This window comes from Nannospalax galili, unplaced genomic scaffold (assembly GCF_000622305.1).
Source record: "Nannospalax galili isolate Female #2095 unplaced genomic scaffold, S.galili_v1.0 scaffold1119, whole genome shotgun sequence".
NCBI classification, from domain to species: Eukaryota; Metazoa; Chordata; class Mammalia; order Rodentia; family Spalacidae; genus Nannospalax; species Nannospalax galili.
This window is the reverse complement of record NW_008343597.1, coordinates 1,671,795-1,685,011: the sequence shown is the minus strand read 5'-3', so window position 1 is coordinate 1,685,011 and position 13,217 is coordinate 1,671,795. Positions and strand designations below refer to the sequence as shown.

Here is a 13,217-nt window from a genome sequence, read left to right as displayed (position 1 = left end):
CCTGGAACTATGTAGACCAGGGTGGCCTTGAAGTCACGGAGATCCACCAGCCTCTGCCTCCCAAGTGCTGGGATTAAAGGCGTGTGCCACCACACCCAGCCGAGATTTTATTATTTTATATATGTGTATATGTCTGTGTGAATGTATGCCATGTGTGTACAGGTGCCCATGGAGGCCAGAAGACAGACAGCATTAGCTCCCCTGAAGCTAGAGTTACAGGTGGTTATAAGCTGCCTGACATGAGTGCTGGGAACCAAACTCAGGTTCTCTGGAACAGCAACAAGTGCTCTTAACCATTTATCCATCTCTCTAGTCCCAGAACTTAGCACTTTCAAGGAAAGAAACAGCAATACCTTAGAGAAGACAGAGGATAGGCTGTAAATCCAGAGTCAGGTGAAAATCGCCATTTAGAACTGAGGGCTGGTGGGCAAGTTCTAACTCTGCTGGGAAAGAATCTGGGTCACTGTCTCACCTCTACCCCACCCATCCACCCATGCTCAGGTGGGAGAACTGGAGGGAAGTTTCTTTCACCTTAGCCTGGACGGAGACCATTCTTTGCCTGCTTTCTCTACTCTAACCGCCCCAATGGAGGGTGAGTAACAAGGCACTGAGTCACACAATGACACCATCACCTCATATGGGGTGCAAATACAGCCAAAGTTGTCTTACACGTTCCTTTGCTTCCATCACTGTCTTTCTCTCAGCAAGAGGCTGTTTGATGGACTACGGAAGAGCTGAAGTAGAAGCCCAGCATACAGAAAGGATAAGTAGGTGCAACTGGGACAAACAGAAACAGGAGCCCACCCGAGGAGAAGGAGACAAGGCCTGTGGGGATAACGGTTGGAGGCATCCAAACCAGTCATGAGGTCAGGTTCACGGCCTCAGAATGACTAACAAAAATGATTCCCTATACCTCTCAAGATGCATTAGCAGGCAAATCAATAACTATGGGGGACTGGGTCATAGCCAGCAGCTCCTGCCTAAAAATAGTGCATCGTTCTCCCTTTCCCTTCCCACAGGTCCAGAGAACTAACTAGGATAGGCCTGGGAAGGAGTGGTGGTGGCAGAGAAGGGCAGTAAGTGCGACTGCTGACCAAGAACCAGGAGCTACCCAGAGCCCAAGTGGCCATCTATGTCACAAGAGCCTCCAGAGCTTGCTTTAGTACAGTGCTCCACTGTGGGAAGCAACCCCAGCATCACCACAAAGTCATCACCCCACCTAGAAGTCTGAGAACTGACAAATTAAAACCTAACAGCAATTATCCATATTTTTAGCATGATAAAGTCTTAACATTCTGTTGCCATAGAGATCAGTAAAGAATGGAGGATCCCCACAGAGCCCTGCCCCTGAATTCAGGTCCTCTCCTTTAGGGTGGCTCCTAGTTTTGGAGCCAGGCTCTTTCCTACCCCTTGTGATACAAAAACAGGCGGGGAAGGTACCCCTCTCGTTAGCAGACCTAGTCCTGGAATACTCAGCTCTCTGGAATTTCATGGTCCCAACTCTGTTCTCCCAAGAAGAGCTATTTGACGCCAGGCAAGGGAGCATGTGCCTTTAATCCCAGACCTCAGGAGGCAGAGGTAGGCAGATCTCTGTGAGATTGAGGTCAACCTGATCCACATAGTGACTTCCACACAGGCTAGGACTAGAGAGACCCTGTCAAAAACAAAAAACAAACAAAAAAAAACAAGCGGAACTATTTGAAAAGCAAGGGTTAATCAGTTCCGATTAAGATGGGCATGATGGTGCATACATTTAAACCCAGCACTTGGAAGGCAGAGGCAGGTTGATCTCTGTGAGTTCCAGCCAGCCTGGTCTATCTAGCAAGTTCTAGGCCAGCCAGGGTTACAGGGAGACTGTTTCAAAGAGAGACAGAGAGAGATAGGAGAGAGAGAGACACACACACACACACACAGAGACAGAGACACAGAGAGACAGAGAGACAAGAGACAGAGAGAGACAGCAAGAGAGAGAAAGAGAAATAGTTGTAGACATCAAATGAGGGAACTCCTAATATACAAAGCCCAAGCCTCTTTGGATTTTGAACTGGATATCTACTACAGAGGGTCAAAGGCAGGACACAAAGTTCACCAGGATGAGGAATGTGAGCAAGGCTCTCAGGTACTTCTAAGCGCCTCAAGACCACAGAATGCCAGATCACAATGCTGTCACACTGCCCTCTGGTGGAAAGACAAGATCTGTCCTTATGCACAGAGGAAGAGAAGTGGGCAGGTAGGTATGGAGAGTTAAGATAATGGAGGAAAACCAGGTGGCTGAGAACATAGACACAGATGGGACACTCCAGGTGGGTGTGAAACAGGTGACTGTTTTCCTTCCTAAAGGCTAAATATAACAAAGAAACTGCAGTGACATTGCAAGTGTTTTATATCCCTAAACCATCAAGGTTTTGGCTCAGAAGTTAACAGTAGCTAGACATTCCAACTAAGATCATACACACATCAACAGCAGCTATCACAGGAGGGAGATTGCCTTTTGCATAAATGTATGTATGTATATATGTAATGTATGTATGTATACAGACATGGTATAAAATCTAGAAGGGCTTGAATGCCCATTTAGGAGGGAGGGATAGTTTTAACTGCTAGGGTTGGGGCCACAGTACAAGCACACATGGTGGGCAGTGGCAGCCCCCTCAAACCTCCCACTCTGGGTCAAAAAAAGGACCTCTGAAGGACAAGTATACTCGAGAAGATAGAAGGCATCTCACCTTTTATTAAACCATCAAAGTCACAGAGGCATTCCAGTTGCCTGAAAGGTCAGACAACTCCCAAACCTCCCATCAAGATGCTGAGTCTATAAGAATTTTGACCTCAAGCTGTACCAGGCTGAGGCCGAAGGCAGGCTTCACAACACACAGTCCATGGTGTCTTCCTGTAGCAGAAAGCTTCAAGGGGTGTCCTCCACATTTCAATGCTGTCAAAATTTGGAGGTCCTACAGGTTTTCTGGACAGCAAGATACAGGTATAGCAAAATGAAAGGTTAGTTTCCTTAGGTTTATTTAGCTTACATACCCTGGGTCACAGTTCATCAGGGAGCCCAAGGTAGGAACTCAGGGCAGGAACCTGGAGGCAGGAGCTGGAGCACAGGCCATGGAGGAACACTGCTTCCTGGCTTGCTCCCCTGGCCCCAGCTCAGCCTGCTTTCTTATGCAACACAGGCCCATCTGCCCAGGGGTGGCACCATCCACAGTGAGCTGGGCCCTCCCACATCACTCAACAATCAAGAAGATGCCCCATGGACATGACCACAGGCCAGTCCAATGAGGGAAATTCCGCAATTGAGGCTCCCTCAACCCAGGTGTGTTGACACTAAAGCTATCCAGCACAAAGACTGAAATGACCTGAGACTCACATGGTCTGAGTGGTAAAGAAATTGGAGAGCTGGAAGCACCAGGAAGCAATAGCCTGAGAGGCAAGGTTCAGAGCTGGACTCAATGCTAAAACAGGGAAAGGCAGAGTGATGGAGTGAGCACAGAGCAGCAGGGGTTTTTTTTTGTTTTTTTTTTTGTTTTTTTTTTTTTTTGTCTTTTTGAGACAAGGTTTCCCTATAGCACCAGCTGGCCTGGAACTCACTATATAAATGAGGGTAGCCTTGATCTCACAGTTCACAGAGATCTGCCTGCCAGAGCATTCTTTTTCCCCCAGGCTTAACCCTTCTCTCCCCTTCCCAAGTCTAGTAAGTCTGCCAGTTAGAGCTGCTGGGTTCAGGGTCCCCAAGGGAACTGCTCCATTTTAGTGCAAGGCAGCAGCCCGGGCAGCAATAGCAGCAGCCACAGCTGTGATTAGCAGCTGGATTCCAGAGCCTATGAGGTGAAGAAACTAGGGATTAAGTCCCAGTCCTCAGTCTATAGTTCACCTCCATGTTCTTCACCCAGCAGAGATGCTCTGCCTTCTACCAGTTTTAGCCAGGAGCTGCAAACACCCACCTGCAGATACTACATCCAGCTCCTGGTCCCCATCAGGAAAAGTGATGTCCGTACCAGCACATCACACAGTCACACAGCCAACTCTCATAGATCAACCAACAAGTTCAAAGCCATTCAACTGTCACCAGGTACACTTGGAGTCAGAGAAACCCAGGCTGTGTCAGTCACCTGGCTTACAGATTCTGAATGCACCACTTAACATTCTCCAATTCTGCTATGCCCAGCAGAGTTGTATGGTGCATGCTCACTACGAAAACAAACTTTTCCCTCCCAGCAAATGTGATCACAGATCCCCATTGCTCCAAAATGACTTTCTGAAAAGGTTTCCCTGAAGCCTCAGCTGGCCTGGAACTTGCTATGTAGACCAACCAGGCTGGCCTCGAACTCACAGAGATTCGACTGCCTCTACCTCCTGAGTGCTGAAATCAAAGGCATGCACTTACCACACCAAGCTTGAAAAGGACCTTTTTAATACTTTTTTTAAATTTTGTGTGTATGAGTGTTTAGCCTTCATGTAAGTGCATCTGTGTCTTGCAATGCCTGTGGAGGTCAGAAGAGGGCGCCAGATAGCCTGGAACTGGAGTTACAGATGGTTGTTAGTCACCATGTAGGTGCTGGGAAGCGAACCTAGGTCCTCTGGAAGAGCAGCCAGTGCTCTTAACCGCTGAGCCATGTCTCCAAACCCTTAAAAAGAACCTTTTCTGCCGGGCGTGGTGGCGCACGCCTACAGTCCCAGCACTTAGGAGGCAGAGGCAGGTGGATCTCTGTGAGTTCAAGGCCAGCCTGGTCTACATAGTGAGTTCCAAGCCATCTGGAGCAACAGGGAGACCCTGTCTCAAAACACAAACAAGAAGAGGCTACGACTCAGTGATAGAATGCTTGCCTTGAATGCAGGAACCACTCCTAGCACTGTCATATATAAACGGAAGACAGGCAAAGAGCCAAGATTCCCAGGTTTTTACCTCATTCCTCAGGACAGTAAGTTTTAGTTCTCAATCAAGTACTAGGAATCTGGAACCCAGGATTCCAGACTCTGCGATGTGATACCAAAACCTGTGATACCAAAACCCAGGCTTAGCAGTCGTGTTGAGAGCAGATAGTACCCAACCCCCACATACTCACAAGTGTTGCTAATGTGGTGACCCATAGAGGGCTTTTGCTCTCTAGTCCCTTTCATCAGCAGCACTCTGCTATGAAGAGGATTGGCGTGTTAAGGTTGTTGACCTAAAAGGCAACAACAGAAGCCTTCCACTTCTGAATTCACAGAGAGCTAGAAATGGGTTACTCACCACTCTGGAATCATTAACCCAACAGCTGGCTTTGTTTACTCTGGTATTGTCTGCCCTGGGGCCTGACAGGTGGTACTGACAGTTCCTAGGTAGGTGAGATGGTTTATGTAGCTTGCCTTTACCGGATATTTCTGAAATGAGCAAGTCTCATAACAGAATATAACCTACCCTGTCCCACAACCCCCAGCTTTGTGGACAGCCGTAGAGATACATGCTGCCTGGATTAAACTCAGAAAATAGACTTTGTGGCTGGCAGCCAGATCTAAGCCTAGAGTCACAGGGAGCTGGAAGATCCAGTTAAAAGAAATGAAAGCGATTTTGTTAGGATGACAGGGAAAGGTAAAGCTGGTCCACTGCTAAGGTCTGTCACTATTCTCCTTACAGTGTTCTTGTTAATACCAAAGTTTTGTTGTGTCTTTCTTTTCTTTTTTTTGTTTTGTTTGGGATAGGATCTCACTATGTAGCCCTGGGTGGCTTGGATTGTTCAGCATCAAAAATTCTTTTTGTTTTGTTTTGTTTTTTGAGACAAGCTAGCCTAGATAGAATTCACTGCATAGATCAGGCTACCTTGTTCTCACAGAGATCCGCCTGCCTCTGCCTCCTAAGTGTGCGCCATCATGCCCTACCAAAAGTTCTTTTTTTTTTTTTTTTTTCCGGTCCTTTTGAGACAGGGTCTTCCTGTAGCCCCAGCTATCCTGGAACTCACTATGTAGACCAGGCTGGGCTTGAACTCACAGAGATCCACCTGCCTCTGCCTCCCGAGGGCTGGGATTAAAGGCATGCACCACCATACCTGGTTTTTTTTTTTCATATTTTATTTATTTTATGTGTATGAGTGTATTGCCTGCATGTGAGTGAACCTGTGTCATGCAGTGCTGCAGAGGTTAGAAGAGGGCTTTGGATTCCCCTGCAACTGGAGTTAAGGACGGTTCATAGCTGCCATGTGGGTGCTGGGAATCGAACCCGGGTTCTCTGCAAGAGCAGTCAGTGCTCTTAACCACTGAGCCATCTTTCCAAACCAAAGGTTCTTTTTGAAGAAGGAATTGCTTCAAATGTACATGTGTCTGTCTGTGGGAGTGTATGCTATATATGTGCATGTGCATATAGTAGCCAGAAGAGGGTGTGAGATCACTTGGAGCTGGAGTTACAGGCAGTTGTGAGTTTCCTACCCAATGTGGGTGCTAGGAACTGAACTCTGGTCCTCTGGAAGAACAGCAAGCTCTCTTAACCATTGAGCCATCTCTCCAGTTCCACAATACACCAATACATTTTTTAAATGTGTATGAGTGTTTTGCCTGCATGTGTGTAAGTGCACCATGTACATGCAATGCCTACAGAAACCAGAAGAGGGTGTTGGATCCCCAGAACTGCTGAATCATCTTTCCAGTGCCACAATACACCAATTCTATAAAGCATGTGTTTAAAATCTCATACCTAACTGCCTGTATGTCCCCAATCTTTTAGCTACAGCCTGGACTCATTACTGTTACCCAAAGCTAGTTGCAGCAGCATGAAAGCTGGGTGAGCTCCTGTACACCCCCATCCCAGGGCCACCAACAGAATGAAGGAGCAAAGTCCAGATCTCAAACAATCTCATCTCAAGGGGCAGAAAGCCACTCTAAACTTCAGGCACTGGGATTTATGGGTCATTTAGACAGTTCATAAAGGAGAAGGATGAAGCTAAGCTACAAAATCAACCAAGTAGACAACCCCAAAAGTAAAATGATCAGGGCATACAGCTTAACCCAGCACTCAGGAGGCAGAGGCAGGTGGATCACTGTGAGTTCAAGGCCAACCAGGGCTACATAGTGAGACTCTGTCTAAAAATAAATAAATTAACGAATCAGCCAATTAGAGACTTACCTTAATGAAACCGTAGCCTTTAGATGACCTTTATCTGAGTACTCGCCAGGACAATATTATCAATCTGTAGTAGGATAAGAAGGAATTAGCAATCATCTTTACCAGACTGTTTTAAATACCTCAACTTTCTAGCCAACAGTTACATCTCTACAAGCCTCCTTTTCTCCCACTTTCTAATGTAGTACTGGGGACTAAACTCGGGGCTTTGCACATATAAGGCAACTTTGCACATACATGATACCACTGAAGCAACATCCTCAGCCCTCCAAACCTTTTCTTCTTGTTGTTGAGACAGAATCTCCCTGTAGCTGCAGCTGGCCTGGAACTAACTGTGTAGACCAGGCTGGCCTGGAACTCACAGAGATCCACCTGCCTCTGCCTCCGGAGTGCTGGGATTAAAGGAGTGTGCCACCAGGCCTGGCTTCCAAACCTTTCTATAAAATTTATAAAATTTATTATTACTTAGTATATGTGGAAGGTGGTGCATGTATGCGTGCACAGGCCTGCAGAGACCAGCAGAGAGCATTAGAGCTCCTGATCTGAGCTGGAGTTACAGCAGGTTGTTAGCCAGGGTGAATTACGTTCCATTTTCCTTTCCACCTTACAATCTTGTATTAGTTTCTCAATCTGCTCACCTTCAAGGTCTGAGACATGATAGGCAATCCCAGAAACTATTGTCCAGTCAGCCAATGACCAGTGCATAGGCTTGATTTCACAGAGTTCTGTGTAAGCAATGCCTTTAAAACAACAGGACTTTTTACCTAAGATGACACACACATGAACTTATCCCAGGACACAGAAGGGGTTCTAAGTTGGCTGTAAAGGGAAATGAATAAAAGGCTACTCAGGAAAAGACTAAAGTGGAATGTTACTTTGCCAACAGCAGAAGAAAGGTCTCCAGGTTGACTATGTGCAGCTGATTGCATACAGAAAACTACCAGCATCACGGTCCTCAGGGCTCAGATTATGAACTGGCTCCCTAAGGAGTAAAATGTGCTGATACACCTCTCTTGGTAGTCCGCCAATATTTATTCACACTTCCTAATTCCTAAAAAAGAAACAGAAATAAAAACAAGTTCGGGGTGGTGACACATACTTGTAATTCCAGCAGTTGGGATGTGGAGGCAAGAGGATCAATTCAAGATCATCCTCATCTATATACCAAGTTCGAGTCCAGCCTGGGCTACAAGACCCTAGCTCAAAAACAAAACAAAAAAAACTGGGCTAGCGAGATGACTCAGCAGGGTCCAGTAACCTGAACTTGATTCTTAGTACCCACATAAAGGTGGAAGGAGAGAAATGACTCCACAAAGTTGTCCTCTGACTTCCTTGGGTAAGCCACACAGATGTGCATGCACACACATACCCTACATACACAATAAAAAAACAAAGAAAATCGGCCAGGTGTGGTGGTGCACGCCTTTAATTCCAGCACTTGGGAGGCAGAGGCAGGTAGATCTCTGTGAGTTCACAGCCAGCCTGGTCTACATAGTGAGTTCCAGGACAGCTGGAGCTACAGGAAGACCCTGCCTCAAAAAGACCAAAAAAAAAAAAAAACAAAACAAAACAAAACAAAGAAATTCCTTTAGAGAGAGACCACCAAGATGGCTCAGTGGGTCAGAGCACTTGCTGCCAAGCCTGACAACCTGAGTTCGATCCCTGGACCCCACATGGTAGAAGGAGAGAGCGATTCCTACACGTTGTTTTCTGACCTCCAGTGAGGCACCATGGCACCTATGAGCCAAGCCCAGTATGGCAGTAGCCCACGGTGACCACACAGAACCAACTCACACTCAGCCCCAAATGACGCCATCTGACGTGGCCATTTCCCACCCCCAAAGCAAAGCAAAAGCTGGTGTTTCCACATCAGGGGCCTCTTTTGCTGTTTTATTTAACTAACTCTATCAGTGCTAAGGTTGATCCACAAAACTACACCACAAAGTGAAAACGAGATGATTAAATCAAGTCACCATCATCCCATGACACAGTGAAGCCATTACTAAAAGCCAGCAGTCATAAAAGCAACCACCCCCTGGGCTGGCTCTTTCTCCAAGGACCCAGCTGTTTCCCTTAGTTTCTTCACCCACATTTGCTTGACCCAAAAGTACCACGTGACCATTGCTGGAAGCCCTCCTAGGGCTGTCCTTTCTTTTTTAAATATTTTATTTATTTATTATCTTTATTTTATGCATATTCGTGCATTGCCTGCATGTAGGTAAGTGCACCCGTGTGCAGATAGTTGTCTGCTGTCATGTGGGTTCTGGAATTCGAACCCAGGTCTTTTGCAAGAACAACCAGTGTTCTTAACCTCTGAGCCATCTGTCCAGCCCCTAGGGCTGGCCTTTCTAACCTCTTGCCTCTAGTGTTCCTCCTGCAAAGACTCCTAGGAAATTTTCACAAGGTACAATATGCCAGACACATATTCCACTAGGCAGAGAATAAAGGTAAGCAAGGAAAAAAAAAAAATCAAAGCTCTGGATGATCTAAGGCAGTTTTGAGCAGATGGATCTCCTAATGAAGGGACTAACAGAGAAGCAGGAAAACTACCCAACAGGAAGTGATCAGAAGGGTAGACTTGGATGTTAAATGTCAACTAACATCTGTTCCATTGATTTTCCTTCCAGGAGAGGGCAAAATTGGCATTAGGACTGAGGTAAAGTGATTTTCTCTGGTCACCAAATTACCAGCAAAGCACAGGTTACCACCACCACGCTATGTGCCCAGCCTGGTTTGGGGACCCTTTCTCAAAGTATGGTCCTTGAGTGTGGGTTCCTGGCAAAGTTTACCAAGACTATGCCTTCTGTAAAACAGTCACTGAACATGGTAAGTAAGCAGGGGAAAGAGATTCAGAAAATGTTCAGTGAGGTGGGAACACTGGGAGTGTCTAGCACGGTGTCTCAGCCACTATACTCAGTTTATCTGATTGACCATCACATCAGATCTGAGGAGCTATCAGCGTGGAAGAAGCTGCTTTGTGTTCCTCTTTCCCTTTAGAGCACCGCATTCCCTTAACTCTCCGTGAAGCAGACTTAGGAGAGTTCTGTTTCCTGAACTCCTAAGGGATCTTACCAGTTGATATCTACGTCAGGGTTGTTGTTGTTTTGGGTTGTTTTGTTTTGTTTTACATTTTCTAGATCTGAATTAGTTGTTTTGTGACCTAGAAGGAAATTGAATAGCGACAAAATTCAGTACAGACATTTTCTCTTACCCTGTGAAGAGAAAATGTTGTACTTGAAATTACTGTTTACTATTTTGTTTGGTTGGTTGGTTTTGATTTGGGTTTTTTTGAACCAGGGTCTCCCTGTAGCCCCAGATGACCTAGAACTCACTATGTAGACCAGGCTGGCCTTGAACTCAGAGCTCTTCGGCTGCCTCTTAAGCGCTGGAATTAAAAAAGTGTGCCACCATGCCCAGCTACTACTTACTTTTTAAGGGCTACTCAACCTATGTTTTACTGTTTGAAAGTCTATATAGGGGCTGGAGAGATGGCTCAGTGTTAAGAGCACTAGCTGCGTTACAGAGGTCCTAGGTTTCTTTCCCAGCCACCAACATGCTGTTTAACAGCTATTTGTAACCCTAGTTCCAGGGGCTCTGACACCCTCTTCTGGGCTCCATGGGCATTACATGACATGGGTGCTCTTATGTACATGCAGGCAAGGCATTCATACACCTAAAATAAAAATAATTTTAATTTACAAAAAATAAAAATCTAAATAGAGACGGAAGAGATGGATTAGTGTTAAGAGCACTGGTTGCTCTTGCAGAGGACCTGGGTTTGGTTCCCAGCACTCACATGGCAGCTAACAACTATCTGTAACTCGAGTTCCAGGGGATCTGACACCCTCTTCTGGCCTCCACAGACATGACTGTGCTTATATACAACACGAGTGTGCTTCTATACATTCAGGCAAGGCATTCATACATATAAAATAAAAATAAGTGGGACCTGGAGAGATGACTCAGTGGTTAAGAACACTGGCTGTACTTGCAGAAGAACCAGATTTGAATCCCAGGACCACATGGCAGCTAACAACTGTCAGTAACTCCAGTTCCAGGTGATCCGACTCTGTCTTCTGACCTCCTCAAGCACTGCATGACATGGGTGCACCTACATACAAGCAGGCAATACATACATACACATAAAAGTAAAATATTTAAAAAATAAAATATAAATAATTTTAAAAAGTTTTAAAGAAGCCTAAATAGAGGCTAGAGAGATAGCTCAGCTGTTAAAAGCACTGGCTGCTCTTGCAGAGGACCGAGGTTTGGTTCCCAGCAACCCATATCCTCACAACTGCTTGTAACTTTAGCTCCCGGGAATTAGATACCCTCTTCTGGCCTCTGTGGGCACCCACATATAGCTGGCATACAGTCAGAGATACATATACACAAACAAAAAGTAAATAATAAATATTTTATAAAGGAAAAAAAGTCCAGCTGGTATGCTGGCACATACCTTTAATCCCAGCACTTGGGAGGCAGAGGCAGGTAGAGCCCTGTGAGATTGAGATCAGCCTGGCCTACATACAGATAGCCAGCTGGGGCTACAAGGAAACCCTGTCTCAAAAACAAAAATAAATAAGTAAAAAGAACAAAAGTCTAAATAAATAACTGGTTTAAACTTAAATCATACAAATAGGCACATGCCGGGTGCCAGCAAGATGGTTGGTCAGGTAAAGGCACTTGCTACCAAGCCTGACAACCTGAACTCGGTCTCTAGGATCCACATGGTAGAGGGAGAGAACAGACTCCCACCATGCCTACATCATGCCTACATACATACACACACAAATAAATAAAATAAATGTGAAAAATTGAGGGCTGGACAGATGGCTCAGCAGTTAAGGAGCACTGGCTGCTCTTGAAGAGGACCCAAGTTCAGTTCCCAGCACCCATGTGGGGGCTAACACCTGTCCTTAACTCCAGTTCCAGGGATCTGACTCCTTCTGGCTTCCATAGGTATTACATGTACACGGTGTACTTACATGCAGATAAAACACTCCACGTAAAATAATTTAAAAAATTAAAATGTATATGAAAATTTAAAAAAGAAGTAGGCATGTTTCTAACAAAAAAGGAAAAGATGTGGGGCTAGAGAGAGGCTCAGCAGTTAAGAGCACTGGCTGTTTTTGCAGAAGACCCAGGTTCAAATCTCAGCACCCACACGGCGGCTAACAAAGTCTATAAATCTAGTTTCAGGGGACCTGATGCCTCCCTCTGACCTCCGCAGGCTTTGCACAACACGGGTGCACTTACATACATTCAGGCAATCCACTCATGCACATAAAATAAAAATAAATTTTCAGAAAAGGAAAAGACACAGACTAAAACCTAGAAGACAGAATGATACAAATCTGCCTTAAGCTCTTCTTCACATACCAGAAACACCAATAATTAAGATCTTATTGTTATTTTCTATGCAATAAAACCAGAGTTTAGGCAACCCAGAAATATTATGATTAAGGCAAGCTTAGCCAGTCCCACTGCATGTCTGGCAAGCACTCCATTTGCTGGTCGTGGTGACGCATGCCTTTAATCCCAGCACTTGGGAGACAGGAGGCAGAAGCAGGCTGATCTCTGTAAATTCAAGCCCAGCCTGATCTACATAGGGAGTTCCAGGCTGGCTGGGGCTACAGGGAGACCCTGTCTCAAGAAAACAGCAACAACAACAAAAATCCCTAAATTCACCCAAGCTTTCTCATCTAGCATCTCTTCCTTAGGCTGCCTGTCACAGATCTATCAAATTAAGAAAAACAAAAGATGATAAACAAAATAATATAAAGTCTGGAATTATCAATACACACAGCATAGTTGAATCTCAAAATATTCTGCGAAAAAGAAACCTGATTATAAAAAGGGGGTCTATATTAAATGATCCATTAATTTAGAATTCTAGAAAATAATCACAGAAAGAAGATTGGTAATTGCTGAGGTATAGGAGCAAGTAGGGAAAGTTGGGAGGAAAGGCTGCTAAAAAGGCTAAAGAAAAACCTTTGAAAGAAATGGTTTCATGGGTCTTTGCATATGTTAAAACCCATCAAAGTGTACATTTTGGCCATTAAGGCCTGAACTCAGGAGGCAGAGGCAGGTAGATCTCTGTGAGTTCAAGGCCAGTCTGGTC

At 45.3% G+C, this 13,217-nt stretch overlaps 1 long non-coding RNA gene across 1 annotated transcript; it reads right to left on the bottom strand.

Annotated features, from left to right (window-relative positions):
- Positions 1–2,791: 2,791 nt before the first annotated feature.
- Positions 2,792–8,072, bottom strand: LOC115071498. The gene is made up of 4 exons (XR_003850586.1): positions 7,969–8,072; positions 7,097–7,160; positions 3,371–3,455; positions 2,792–2,962 (listed from the first exon to the last, which is right to left on the bottom strand). It is a non-coding gene; the product is annotated as an uncharacterized LOC115071498 (long non-coding RNA).
- Positions 8,073–13,217: the final 5,145 nt, after the last annotated feature.